Source organism: Natator depressus, chromosome 14 (assembly GCF_965152275.1).
Source record: "Natator depressus isolate rNatDep1 chromosome 14, rNatDep2.hap1, whole genome shotgun sequence".
Classification (NCBI taxonomy): domain Eukaryota; kingdom Metazoa; phylum Chordata; order Testudines; family Cheloniidae; genus Natator; species Natator depressus.
In genome coordinates this window covers 6,593,349-6,598,055 of record NC_134247.1, presented here as the reverse complement: position 1 = coordinate 6,598,055, position 4,707 = coordinate 6,593,349, and positions in this window count along the sequence as shown.

Genomic DNA, 4,707 nt, shown 5'->3' with positions numbered 1-4,707 from the left:
CCTTGTGGCACCTTAGAGACTAACAAATTTATTTGGACATCAGCTTTCGTGGGATATAACCCACTTCATCGGATGCATGGAGTGGAAAATACAGTGAGTGGGTATAAATATACAGCACAGGGTACCTGCTTACTGTATTTTCCACTGCATGCATCCGATGAAGTGGGTTATATCCCACGAAAGCTTATGCCCAAATAAATTTGTTAGTCTCCAAGGTGCCACAAGGACTCCTCGTTGTTTTTACTGATACGGACTAACACGGCTACCCCTCTGAAACCTGTGACCATGCAAGGTGGGTGAGGTAATATCACAGAAGTTGGTCCAATAGAAGATACTACCTCACCCACTTTGTCCCCTCACAAAAAGAACATTTAAAACAACAACACAAATCACCCTGCTTTCAAATGACTCTCCAGATGAGTGAGACTGTAAGTCTGCTGGAGGTGCAGGGCTAAAGATTTCTCCAACACCCAGTAGCAGAAGAGCAGTTCCTGGTTCTGTCTGCGTGGGTCATTGGAAGCAGGAAAAAATATTGCTCCCTTTTTGTTGTGTCTGCCCTTAGACACACGAGTGCACGTGCAGACGAATTGTTCTGGAGTGGGCTGGAAAGCAATCATAGGCTTCTGAGACTTCTGCTCCACCCATGGGTAGGGCAGTCAGACTGTGGTGGGAGGGGCAGGGCCTCTCTCTCACCCGCTCACACACATGTCACGGGCTGTGCAGCGGGGAAGATTAAACATGGCAGGCAGGCAGCAGCAGGCTGCTCTCTGTACACCAGTGAGTGCACCAATCTTTATTTTGGCTGTATGGGGTGTTTGATTTTACACTGTCTTTCCCTGGTGGTGGTGTGCCAGTCTCTTTAAACCTGTTGCATTATAGAACTTATTGGCATGAACTGTGAACCTTTGTTTTGTATCTGGGAGGGGGCATAATGTGGCCTAGGAGTTAGATATGGCCTCTGTATCTCTGTACAGTAATGTGTTTGCCTCTGCCAGATCTCTGAAGGTGCAGAGGAGGGCAGAGCGGAAGGTGTGGTTATAGCTGATAAACTCACAGTGCGTGTGTGGGTAGCGGGGAGGGTACGGGGAAGGATAGGGGGAGATTCTAGTCCAAGCATATCTCATGGTTGGTGGATATTTATTTGTGATGATATATGTATAACTGAGGTGGAATCCAGATCCTGCGTTGTAAGACCTGGTTGCGCTAGTGTGGGGAGGGGGCGCAGAGAGTGGCTTCTCTCCCATTCCCACACACCCGTTGAGCAGCAGGGCAGGAAACCCACTCAGCACTCAAGAGCTAGGCCCTGCTACTGCAACATCCTGGACACCGCTATCCTACAGAGCTGTAATCTGCTGGTTAGTGAGTGTTGCCAGGTGCCCAGCTCCTTGTACGTATGCTGCAATGTGCAGCAAGATTTGCATATTGTTTCTTCTCAGAGAAGCAGTAAGGTGTGCCCCACTTACTACTGGCACTTCATGAGTCAGCCTGACCTGCACTGCTAAGATGACAGAGGATCCTTACATGAGGCCAGTACTGTCATACCCCTGAGCATGGCAGATAGAGCAGATAGAGAGGGCAGGATTTGGCTTTAGGCCTGTCTACACAGGGGGCTTATTCTGGAATAAGGTAAGTGTGAATTCAAAATGCAGTCTGGAATAGATATCCACACTGAGAAGTGTTATGGAATAGCTACTCCAGCCGATTTCTGTTGTAGACAAACTCTTAGTTGTGACCCTTAGGTGTCTGGCCAGTTGTCAGTGCAGCGCATGGTGTCATAAAGGATATTTAGGGAAAAAAATCCAGCAACAGAAACCTACTGGGGAAGGATTTCTGTGGTTTGGACCAAATGCTGCAGTCTTTATCCAGGCAAAACCTTAATTGACTCCAGTGAGAGTTTGTCTTGAGTGAGGATATCAGGGTCAGGTCTTGCGATGGTCTGCAGGATTTACATTATTACTTTGCATCTTATCAGTGTGTTCATTCATCTCTCTGGGTGCACATTATTCACTATGGTCGAGCACCCCATTAAACTGTTCACATTACACAGCAACCACCAGCCCTTGCTCACCATGAGGAAAACCCTCCCCTGCTGTAATGCATAGGTACACAGAAGGTCAGTAATCTCAGGCCCTGTCAAATTTCCAGAGGGAGGGGTACCCAGCTATGGACCTCTCCCCACTGAAAATGCCCTTGCTCCAATCTGGAGGGTGTGAAATAAAGGGCAGTCTGAGCATGGAGGTTGGGCTTGAGGCCCTTTGCAGGTAGTAGGGTTTCATGGGTGGAGATTCCCATAGCGTTTTCCTATGGACAGATGATCTCTTCCATTCAAAATGACAATTTTCCCTCTTCAGACCCTGCTACCACCAGCATTTCCATAAGAGGCATTTCGTTTTTTGCACCTTAGAGACTAACAAATGTATTTGGGCATAAGCTTTTGTGGGCTAAAACCCACTTCATCAGATGCATGGAGTAAAAAACACAATAAGCAGTATATATATTATAGCACAGGAAAAGATGGGAGTTGCCTTACCAAGTGGGTGGTCAGTGCTAACGAGGCCAATTCAATTAAGGTAGAAGTGGCCTATTCTCATCAGTTGACAAGAAGGGGTGAATATCAAGAGAGGCAAAACTACTTTTGTAGTGCTAATGGTGGCCAAGGCAATCAAGGTGGATTTCCGACAGTTGACAAGAAGTATGAGTATCAGCAGAGAGAAAATGACTTTTTGTAGTGACTCATCCACTCCCAGTCTTTATTCAGGCCTAATTTGATGGTGTCTAGTTTGCAAATTAATTCCAGTTCTGCAGTTTCTCATTGAAGTCTGTTTTTAAAGTTTTTTTGTTGAAGAATGACCACTTTTAAGACTGATATTCAGTGTCCAGGGAGATTTGAAGTGCTCTCCTACTGGTTTTTGAATGTTACAATTCTTGATGTCTGATTTGCGTCCATTTATTCTTTTGCATAGAGACTGTCTGGTTTGGCCAGTGTACATGGCAGAGGGGCATTGCTGATGCATGATGGCATATATCTCATCGGTAGATGTTCAGGTGAATGAGGGTTTGTTGCAGGGATTGGTTCCTGGGTTAGTGGTTTTTCTTGTGTGGTGCGTGGTTGTTGGTGAGTATTTGCTTCAGGTTGGGGGGCTGTCTGTAAGTGAGGACTGGCCTGTCTCCCAAGGTCTGTGAGAGTGAGGGATTGTCCTCTCTGCAACGTAAGTTTACAGAACAGAACGCCACTAGCCGTCACCTACAGGCCCCAACTAAAACCTCTCCAGCGCATCATCAAGGATCTACAACCTACTCTGAAGGACGATCCCTCACTCTTACAGATCTTGGGAGACAGGCCAGTCCTCCTCCTTTCTGCTCTCTTAGTTCTGGTCTTGTTTACTCTGGTCAGTTGGATGACAGGTTCATTATGACATCAGAAACCAAGAAAGCAACATCTAATGGGGAATTGTAAATTTTTTTATTTTTTGGGGGGGGGGGTTCAGACATGACATTACTAATATTTCAATGGGAAAAAATTGTAAAACCTCATCTTTCAGGCCTTATTTATATATCATATAGGCTACAAACACAGGTTTTTTTTGCCTTCTGCAAGTTACCCTATGTAACGTCCTTTATCTATAGATACTGTATATGGATGACATTGGATCTAACGAACCAGACAACTACAAGAGAAGTTATTTTATAGTCATGGTTGAAAGAAACAAATTGTATACATGAACTAACTTAACTTGCAGATATAGTGTCTGAGTCTCTGTCTAGCACCTTTAGTAATTTGGACCAGTGCAAAGTGGATGTAAAATGTTACCAAATAAGAATGGTCGTGTTTTTACTCCACTTTGCTCTGGTTTAAATGATTGCATACAGGGCAATAGAGAATCTGGCCGATGTGATCAAATGGAATTACTTTAAATTGAGGTGGGGGAAAAAGTTAACTCAGAAAAGAAAAATGTTATAGTGGAAGTCACCAGATGGCACTGTTACAGTTTAACAAATTTTTTTTTCTTAGCATGTGAGCAAATGTGCAATCTGTTATAGTTTTGTGATGCATGTTCTTTTTGGGGAATCTGTTGCAAATAGCATGTTTACTGTCCACCTTAATCTAAACAGTTAATTCTTGTGGCAGAGTTGCTTCCTGAAAACTGGCTATTGGTGTTGAAACTGGGATTTTTGAAAGAGAGGTTTGCTTGCATGGTGTTTGTGATCACCTTTGTTCCAGGACTGATGTATATAGTATAAATAAAACAAGTCACATTAAGAAAGTGCCACAGATTTCTCCTCCAATGAATAACTAGTAATAGTACTTACTGCCCACTTTCATGCTATGAGTTATTAATTAATTAAATAGGGAATTGTGGGAGGGAGTGGGGAGAATTGGGTTAAATTAAATTAATATAGTAAGAACCAGGGTTTTGCAGAAGAGAAAGTTAAAGCCTCAGGAAGTGTTATGGCCCTGTGCAATTTACAGTTTTACTTTTGAGGCACCAGCCAGCTGCTTTGTAATATAACAAATATTCTTCTCTAATTCACTGAGACAGTATAATTACATGTGTTTAGATATGATGATGATCCTCAAATGTGTATATGTTATTACAGCACAGTTACCTGTCAGAATGATGCACTGATTATAGCCCAGAGTACAGTGGTACACATTTTACAAGAGCACCAGTTCCCATTTAAGGTCAGTGTTAATCCACCCTCTCA